The sequence below is a fragment of the Oreochromis aureus genome, linkage group 17, assembly GCF_013358895.1.
Source record: "Oreochromis aureus strain Israel breed Guangdong linkage group 17, ZZ_aureus, whole genome shotgun sequence".
NCBI lineage: Eukaryota > Metazoa > Chordata > Actinopteri > Cichliformes > Cichlidae > Oreochromis > Oreochromis aureus.
The window spans coordinates 31,182,354-31,192,848 of NC_052958.1; the positions used below are offsets into that span (position 1 = coordinate 31,182,354).

At 39.5% G+C, this 10,495-nt stretch overlaps 1 long non-coding RNA gene across 1 annotated transcript; it reads right to left on the bottom strand.

Annotated features, from left to right (window-relative positions):
* Nucleotides 1–1,549: 1,549 nt before the first annotated feature.
* LOC120433766 lies at nucleotides 1,550–5,396 on the bottom strand. Its single transcript, XR_005608744.1, has 3 exons — nucleotides 5,296–5,396; nucleotides 1,828–1,946; nucleotides 1,550–1,629 (listed from the first exon to the last, which is right to left on the bottom strand). It is a non-coding gene; the product is annotated as an uncharacterized LOC120433766 (long non-coding RNA).
* Between the last annotated feature and the right edge of the window lie 5,099 nt (nucleotides 5,397–10,495).

The following is a 10,495-nucleotide window of genomic DNA, read 5'->3' on the forward strand; positions in this document are numbered from 1 at the left end:
CATATGGCTCAAACAAACACCTACATATCCTTGCTTCACCACTAATTTGGAAAATGAAGGCTGGCAGGATCGGGCTCGTGAGACAAAAGAGCACCACCTGTCGAAACTCACATTACTCAGTTTGTTAAGTCCTCACAGTAGCTTAAATGTCATGCGTTGCTCATTTAGGCCCTCTTCCAAGATTGAATTCAGACACACTGGGATTCCTTTTAATTCACACGCTGAGTGAAATGTTTGCATTTTTGGGGGGTATTGTCGGGGTGGGGGGGCATTTTGCCAACATTTTAAAGTTGTGTGTATGTGTGTGTGTGTGTGTGTGTGTGTGTGTGTGTGTGTGTGTGCATGTGTCAGCTGGGAGGACACTTCCTGCTAACAGGCCAGAGCAGGCTCTGGGAGCCGGGGAGGAGGAAGGAGGATGGCACTGAGGCGTGGAGGTGCAGCTCCCTCACAGACACACGGGACCACACAACAAGACAACAAACTCTCTCCCTCCCTCCCTCCCTCCCTCCTCCTCACCTGCCAGTTTTTCTCTCCCTCCATCTCTGCCTATCTTTTCCCCTCAGCTTCTGAAAGTGGAAACAGAAACTTAAAAGTGGCATCAAGTTTTCATATTCTGAGTGCACTGCCACTGATAGCACTGGATACCCCCACAGCATTTACTTGGCTTAACCGTTTAAAAGCGTCATTTTTAAGTGTGTGTGTGTTCTGGGTGGGACTGTTTAGCTGTCACCTACACAGAACCTATGATGCAGGGTCTTAGCGGTAGCTTCTCATGGCTGAATGCACAGGACACACACACACACAGCGTTGACAGGCAGAGGTAAACGGAGCAGAACTGTGCTAATCCACCTCTGCCTGGGAGAGAGAGCGAGAGCGAGAGCAAGAGGTGAAGTAAGAAAAGATGGATGTGCGGTGCAGCCGGTGTTTTCTTAAATCCTCAAAATCTCTCTAAATGACACATCATTGCAAGCGTATTTTGTGCAGCCTAGCGTTTGCACCTGCAGAAGTTTACTAAAAGATACCAGGTATACTGGGATGTGTTTTGGGGTCATGTATTGAATGATTAACCAGGTAAGGCTTTGAATAAATTGAACCAATTTAATACTTCTTAGGATAAAAAACACTGAAGCAATTGAATATAAAGCTGCTGTTACATGTTTCTGAGAAGAACATAGACTCATTCTTGCCTGTACAGGGTCCCTTTTGTGATATTAGGAGCTGAAGTCCAAGTGAAGTTAACCATTCTTCTCCACATCCGATTAAATCGATTAAATACATTAACTGAGAAATCAATAAACATCACAGGATGCATACATTTTTGAACCACAAATAACAGAATACTTATACAGTGGTTTTCCACTCTTGTTGAGCGATTAAGGCACTTTTTACTATGATCAACATTCACCCCGTCAGGCAGGATTCATACAGCCAGCTATGACTGAGGAGGCAGCTCTGGTCAGCTGCCAATCCGAAGATCGGTGAATTGATTCCTTAGCTACTCCAGGTGTGTCGGAGTTTCCTTGGGAATGATAATCAATCCTGAGTTGTCCCCAACACATCCATCAGATCCAAACGTTAAACAATATGCTTAGGTTGTCACAACACAAGGCTGAGGCACGGGTTAGGACTCTGAAGCAGACACGACAGAGAAAGTGGTGGATTTTATTAATTTAACAGGAGAACTGGGGAAGGGATAGCCAGAGGGGAGGAGAGCAGTTAGCTGGTTTCAGGGACATCATTCAACAAGGAAGGAAGAGAGAGAAGTTAGTCCAATCCTTCAAGGGAGATGCAGGGAATTTAACAATGGCATGCTAGTGATTTGCTTACTTGCTCCCTGGAGGTAGATTGTCCGGAAGGGGAGGGTAAAGCTGGGGTTTCCATAGGAGGAGAGCACGATGGCCAGGGCAGTACGAGCAGAATAGGGACTGGTAGGTGTTGCTCTTGAGCTAGCCAAAGATAAATGGAAACGAGGAAGCACAAGGGTCAGCACTGAGGCAAAATAACAACTACAAGAAATGTCAGGAGGCTGATTTGATCTGATTATCTCTTTGTATTTTAAAACATCCTCATTACTTTAACGTTGATTTAACACATTTTAGGGGAGTTCTTATTTCACATCAGTGTGAGCCTTCAAACATCAAACCAGTCTGAGCCTGAACAGTAACACATGAAGGCAGTCCTGTTTTTGTATTAATCACCAGGAGATGTGGTATAAAAAGACATGAAAGATGAAAAAAAACCTTTGTGGCAAAAAGTGGGTGTGTTTTCATTATTTTTTTTTTTTTTGGCACAACACCAAAATGACTGCAGGTGCCCGTAAGTTGCCGTTACGGTACTTCAGCATCTAGCTAGTGCTATGGAACACGAGAGAGCATAAAGACAATAACATGTTGTGGCAGATAATTTCAAAAGCAACGTTTCTGTCGGCTTAACAAACATCACCAAATACACAAACTGCACACAAGCAGTTTAGTGTTTGGCCAGCAACACACTGACAGCACAGTGTGTTGTTGGTTAAATACACAAACTGCTTGTGTGCAGTTTGTGGCACAGTGTGTTGCTGGCTAAAGGTCCAGCTGCTGTATTTCACAAGGAGAGAAAAGAAAGAGCTCACTCAGAGATGGAGAAAGATAAGAAGGACAGGACAGGAGAGGAAGAACAGAGGTTAGATGTAAAGGTAAGGATGCTCAGTGGGATTTGATATACTGGAAATGTAAAGCTCATGTTTTTAAATCAAATATTGGGTCAGTACATGTGACGTTATGTTTTTTCATATTGTGAAATGTGCTGTAAAGGAAACAGAGGTAGACTAACTGTTATTTAAAAGCTGTATGAAGATCCTCTGCAGGTTAGTGAAGATATAAACAGGTTAGTTTGCTGTACTGTGATGGATTTAAAGTAAAGAACAGTGTGTGACTGGTGCACAGTGACTGTGTTTCATGCTCAGAGTTAGGTTATATCCAGTATAGCAGAATTGAATTTGAAGTTAAGCTGATGATGCTGAGATTCATTCACTGAATTCCACCTTCATACCAACTTTATACTGTCTAATATAAAGAGTATAAATACTGTACTGGAAATCTGCCAGGACCACTCATAAAACATCTGTTAAATTGAGGTGTGTAAATCCACAAAGAGCAGTAAACCTCAGAGCAGTAGCCCAGATCAGCTGATCACAGCCTGTACATTAAGAAAATCTACTGGAGCTCTCCATAGAAATTCCTTTCCCCACAATGAGCCATTACAACTGATTTCTAGGTTCCTCCACCTGCTGAATGTGCTTTAACCTCTTCGCTACACATTCTCCTCTTTAGAGGCAAAGTCACCCAATACAATGTCCATTCAACAGATTCAAGCTGAGTTCATTCATTAGAATTAAAATTCAGACTAACATAAAGTTTGTGTTCCCATCTATTAACATTATTTTATTATTACATTAATGTAACACACGGTTTAGTTAGCTTTGCACAAAAATAGAAACATCCTCCAAAAAGTTACTTTTTACTTTCTTACTTTAGGTACATTTCAGAGCCTGTACCTTTTGACTTTTACTTGAGTAAAGAAGCTGAATCGGTACATCAACTTCTACTGGAGTATTTTAACACTAGTATCTGTACTTCTACTCAAGTACATCACATCTGTAGTTTTGCCACCTCTGCTGGGGAAGTACTGGGAATTGATTTCATCTGATGAGGAACCAGTGTACACTGTTCCCAAAAAATTGTAATGTCAAAGTATCTTACTGTATATTTTACAGTTTTGTACTTTTTTTCTAGAATATCATTAAATTTACACAAGTAGACTGTGATTTTACACGTCAAATGTAAAATAACATAACATCACTGTAAATATAGTAAAACACAATTTACTTGTTTTTTAAATATATTTTTTGTACATATGCATATTTAGATTGTAAAAATACATTCAGAAATGTATAATAATTTCACAAATATTTGTCTGTTATTTGAGAGAATGATCTGTTAAATTCAAATATAATACTATGGAAAAATATATAAAATGATTGAAAATTAATGAGAATAATCAATAATTAAAGGAGTATTTGAATTATAATTTTGATGAAAATGTCATGTCATCTAGGTTTGATTCAATAATTCAGAGGTAACAAGTGAAAATATAATTAATAGGAATAAAAACTAAAAACAACATATAAAACATTGCACGGCCACACTGTGCTAATTATATATTTTAAAAAATAAATGTAGAGGTAGGAATTGCAATTAATATAAATCTCAAAGTATTCACAACATTCCTGAACAGAAATAGGCCTCTGCACCTGGGGTGAGGGTGTGGCCATGAAAACAATGTGACATGCCATTGGATGTTGGGACACATAATAACATGACGCTAAGCATCGGCCAATGAATGTGAACTAACAACCACAAGGTCGCGGGTATGGCTGCACTGTGAAAAAAAATCCTAATATAAAAGTATTTTACTGTGCATTTTACAGTTTTGTTCTGTTCTTCTAGAATATCATTAAATTTACATAAATAGACTGACTTCACATTTCAAATGTCAATTAACGTAAAATCACTGTAATGTAATAAAACATAATTTTCTTGTTTTTTAAATGTATCTGTCTGTACATATGCATATTTAGATTGTTAACATACATTCACAAATGTATCATGATTTCACAAATATCTGTCTGTTATTTGAAAGATTGAACTGTTAAATTCAAATGTAATGCTATGGAAAAATATATAACATGATTCCTATAAGCTTGTGTTACATCACATAAGTATTATTATCATTGCTAGCTAGGGTGATGGTGGCTCAAGAGTTGGCAGTTCACCTTATAATCAGAAGGTTGCCGGTTCGAGCCCCGGCTCGGACACTCTCGGTCGTTGTGTCCTTGGTCAAGACTTTTCACCTACCGCCTACTGGTGATGGCCAGAGGGGCTGATGGTGCGATATGGCAGCCTCGCCTCTGTCAGTCTGTCCCAGGGCATGCAATCCATTATTATTTAAACCAACTGTTAACTGTATATTTCTGTACATTTACGTATTATTATTCATATTGCCACATTCATTGACCTTGTTTATAGGTAATTTCTTTGTTTAATCACATTAACATATTCCTAATTTAATGTTTAAAATCACTTGAAAAAGGCAGAATCCCATGTAAAATTAGTGCAACAAACTTTATTGTCATTACTGGAAATAACCGTATTTTTATGAGAAAGTTATTTTCTGTTATTTTACCGTAGTATTTTGGCGCCCCAGCTGCCGGAATATTACCATTTTTTTAAGATGTTTTTTTTAACAGTGTACCTGGCAACATAGTGGATGGCTGGGCTTCATTCAAGAGGTAGAAGGACCTCAAGTTGTCCCGCACCTGGAGTCAAAAGAGGAACAGACTCCAAGGACATCATAACCAGTTAACTATAACACAGAAAAAAAACACCTGTATGAGTCAAAAGTGCTTTGAATGCTGAGTTCTGAGTAGAAAAACACTATATATCAGTATCTTGACCAAATTTACTCAACATGCAGACTTTGCATGCAGCTGGGATTGAGACATTCCCACAACCTGCTCTAACTTCAGATGCTTGGAGAGTAGTTAATACTATACTAATACTATTATAAACATATCTTGGAGCTGGAGTACACAATTAGCACACATTGCATTTGCTGTTACATTATTTGCTGTTATTGTCTTTTATTGTTATTGACAAGTTGGAATCACAGAATGAACAAAAGAAAAACCTTTGGGCAGACTCTTATTCCAGTGACCTACTGTCACATCTTGAGGTACAGTGAGTTATAACATGTTGGTTGGAACATATACTGTTGAAATCATGTAGTTAGGACAGTTTAGAAATCAGAAATTATCATCAAAAATCATTTAGAAATAATCAGTAAATTCCTCTGCAAAAGAATACACAGATTTGGTCTGCCGACAATGGACGGATGGATTAAACTGTATCTAAATGAATGATACTACTAACGTCACACTTTGCCCCTTTAAAGTTATGGAGAGACAAAATTTCTGCAAAAGAAAAAATGTGTTCAAGCAGCGTTAGACAAAATCCAGAATATAACAAATCTGTATATGTCTAAGCATCAAACATGCACACAAACGCACACAAACGGGGCTTGACTGGCAGTCACGATAGATGTTATCATGTCAGGCTTGTGTTGTTTCTTCAGGTGCTTTTACAGCAAGTTAGACCATGCAGCCTGCCTGCCCTTGGTCCCCTACACACACACACACACACACACACACACACACACACACACACACACACACACACACACACAAAAATGCACACTCAAGTCTTTCTTCCCCTCTTTGATGTTTGTACATTTGGCTTTGCTATCACAGAGAACTCTGATGAATATAATCCTTCAACTTCTTCCCCCCATCACCACTTTTCCCCCTTTGCCTCTCCTTTTTCTGTCTCTTAAGTATTTTCCATTTTTTCTACTCCCCCCGTCTACATCACTCTCTTTCTCCCCTCACCCCGTTCTCTTCCTCCCTACCTCCCTCCTCATACTCCCTATTTTCTTCCTTCAATCATACCGCCCTCCCACCTTCCCTCCCGTTGTTTTAAGTGAGTGTCATCAAGCTCACAGATGTTTAGCACCATTTTACCGCTAAACCCTGTTTCCCAGCAGTTTTTTTTCTGTCTCTCTTTCACACACACTCACACACATTACGCACACACGGAAAGAGATGGCTGCTGGAGTAATCATGTCATGTAAATTACCCAGCATACCAAGAGGCCTCTTCACCTGCAATCAGCCTCACAGTGCTTCAGTCTAACCTGTTTTTTTTAAGGAAAAAAAGGAAAAACTTCTCTCCCCAAAGTGAAGGTGAGCGTACATTTTCTGCACATCTTGCAATGTACTTAAAAAGAAATGTAACTTTTCTTTATCTGTGTTGTTGCAATTTCTGTACAAAGGATTTCACACTGGGTGTATCTCAAAAGTGATGCTTTGATGCCACGAACAAGCGCTTGGCAACTGTGGGAAGGAAAAACTCCCTTTTAACAGGAAGGAACCTCTGGCAACAACAGGCTGAGGCAGTAAAATTATCCAATCTTTCCTGGGAAATTGTTAACACATTAGTCTCATAAACGGATTTTTTTTTAGCAGTTTTGCCTTCTATGTAATGCCTTCCTCATCGGATTGCACCGACAGTTGCTTACAGAATCTGATACATTCGAGCTCGTGGCAGATCATAGCCCATCTACTGGGGCATGTCTAGAGAACTGATCGGGCTAAATATTCACCCTCTAACATCTTAAGGAGTTGGTGACGCCATTTCTGTGGACCATTTACAGATTTACAGTACACAGTCCTGTGAATGTCTCTGGGCTGGATCCTGAGAATAAGCACTGATCAATTACAAAACACACTCAAGTGATCAGAATGGGAGGGGCGTGGTTTTTCTTTTTAATGTTTAGAGCTGTGAAATATTTTTACGACGCAACATTAGATGTATCTCAGTAACAAGATTGAACATAATCAAAAGATTTGAATTTTTTGCTATTTGATAAAACATTTGTGTTTTTTAACTAACAGAAATGTTCAAAACAGATGGTGCTAGCTAGCTTTTTTATATGCGAGCTAAAGATGGTGGCTAATGAATAGCCTTTATTTTTTCTCTGCGTTTTGCATTTTTTGTGCAGTCATGTCCTTGTTGTTCTTACAGAAAAATACAGTGAATAAAGATCTTGACGTGCTGACAGTTCTCGCCACTCCTACGGTAACTTTAATAAAAGGGTGTTTAATAGCACATTATCAAATCATCAATAGCACAAACTAAGACCTTGAGATAGATCGTGACTTCCTCATGCTCGATAATGACTTTTGCTTTCCCGCCAACAATGCTTTTGCAGAAGAAGGTGTCACTTTTAAAAAAGGGGGATATCTTTCATTTTGGAAGGAAACTCCGTCTCTGGTTACCGTCTGTGCTTCAGGCGGCTGCCAAATCCAGTCAGGCTTACTGTACTTTACCTGCCACTGGCCATAATGCAGCTGCAGCTTAAAATGTGACAGGCATGGCATGGCATAAATAAGGATTAGCTGTTTGTCATATGTAGTACATAGAATAGTTGCATTTCTTCGTTGAAAATAAAACGCAACTCAGCTTTTAATGTCATCCGAGAATAGCTCGAGCATGGATTAAATTAGAAAAAAAAATCTTCAAAGTGCACTCGGCAGTCTTGGTGAAAGATTTTTTTTTTTTACTTGGATTTAGGGGCAAAAGTACAAGATAACCATATGACACAGTATAATTAGAAATTTCCCATGTATATTTCCCAGACTTACATATGTTTCATTGCAGCCGGAGCAGGTAGTTTGTTGTCTGAAACCTAAAACATCGTGGTTCTCTCGATATACAAAAACTAACCCTGCAAAGTTTAAAAGCAATCACTGACACAGTATGTATGCTTTCATTTATACAGTATAAAAGTGCAAAAATGTTACCTTTTCAGTAGTTTCGGAAGGTTAGACATTTGTGGCCACAGTGACATTGCTGGAATTGCCAAACAACAGCAGCACAGCTAATAAATGTGAAATAAACAGCATCTGCTATAACCGTTAATGCATAATTAAGCTGGAGTAGAACTGATTATGTCTTAATTATGCTTGTGTTTACTAACTCTAGTCAGCAATGTTTCTTGACAAAAATGTTTTTCTTATTATTTTTTATTACGAGGAAATCTTTTTCATAACTGTTTGAGGTGAACATAGGTATGCAGGGAAAAAAAATGTAGTAATGTTCAAGATGGTATTTTCTTTGCTTCAGTGTGACCAGCTGCTCCCTGCAGCTTGGACTTCCATTGATCGGTTTCTAAGTACATAAAATCCACCTGATTCACCCGACGAAGCAGACCACCTAGCTGCATTCATATTCATCAGTATTAAGGTCTGGATTCAAAAAAAAAAAATTAATCCATGTTTCTTTGTGAAATGTTGGATCTTGGAAACTCGGTGATGTGGTGACTAACCGCTGACACGCTATCCAGCCGTGGACATGCTAGCGCTAGTCAGTCAGTCAGTCAGAATAGGTTTCTGAGCTCGTCTGTACTGCACCACTTAGTCTTCCTGGCATTTGTTCATCAAAGTACACAGTTTCCTTTCAGTGAAAGTTACTGAAGAAGGAAAATAAAGGTGTTCTTAAGAGCTTAGCTTTGTTGATAACAGGACAATAAAGACATATTTAAACCACTGATTCCTGCATGATACCTGCAGACCACAGCTCTCTTTGTGAAGAAGTGTAGACTTCAGAGGTTCAATACAATTGAATTGTGCTAATTAGATTTCTCATTATTTCAAAGGCCAAAGGTGGATTTCTACTGTTTAAGGCCTAAACTTTACAGGTCGAAGCTGGATCATTGAATCCATATTTTTGTGAGGATTTCCAGTGTTTTTCCTCTAAGTGTCCCTCGAAAGTGTTCCAGACAGCTGCACACACCACAGCCATGTAGTTATTCCTGTTATAGTTCTTTGAGGTCTACCTGAAAGGAGTGTGTGTAGTTAGTGCATTATAGTGTAAAGCCTCAGCAGATGAGACCATGCAATCACAAACAATTGGTAGACATAAAGACTTCCACACAGACCCTTGGCCTCACCATCTGGTGATGAAATTTACATCGCTTGGAGGCAAATACGCCCTGTTAGCCACACCACTGCATGCTGCAGGCATTTCTGCCTGAGAATCAATGGGCTGCTTATGACACCTTGACAAATTAACAACAGTTTGCCAAAGTTTCTGTCTTTTTTTTTTTATTGAACTTATAAATAACCTATGAAATTATCTCTGACTTTCCCAGAGCTCATTGTTCTGTGTGTGTGTGTCAGGCAGAGGTTAACCACCACCATACATACATCATTGTTGTGTTACCAACTTTTTTGTTAAATAAAATCAAGGCTACTTGTCATGGTTTGGGGCTGACTTGGGGTTCTTCCGTTGGCCTTTCCGTTTATTCCCTGCAGGTGGCTCCACCCTGTGGGTGAGTCTTCCCAGGTCCCACTTCTCACCTGACACACCTGTCTTGCATCTGATAATTAGTAACCGGCTTCTCAAGGGCCAGCGCGAATCCCCAACTCCCTGCCAGCGTGGTAATCGAGCTAACATAAGCTTCCAGAATACCAGAGCACCAGAATACCATCGAGCCACTATACAACCAAGATTTCACAGCACTGATCTACATATTCCTCTTCCTCTAATTTCCACTCCGTCAGTCAACGCTGTGAGGAGTACTGCCGACTGGTTCAGTCACACTCCCAGGACTACTACTTGACAAAGTTTCATTTTCCACCATTGTTAGCCTTGTGCTAATGTCTCGCCTCCTCTGTTTATGAAGTCAAGTTTACCTGTTGAGGCACCTACCTTCCTTGAGATCCTTCTCTGAAATTATTGAGGTGGTCCGTGTTTCTAAAACAAAGAACTGTGAAAATTTACCTGCAATACTCACCTGCCTTTCCACCATGTACTGCCCTAAAAAACTCTGGTCAG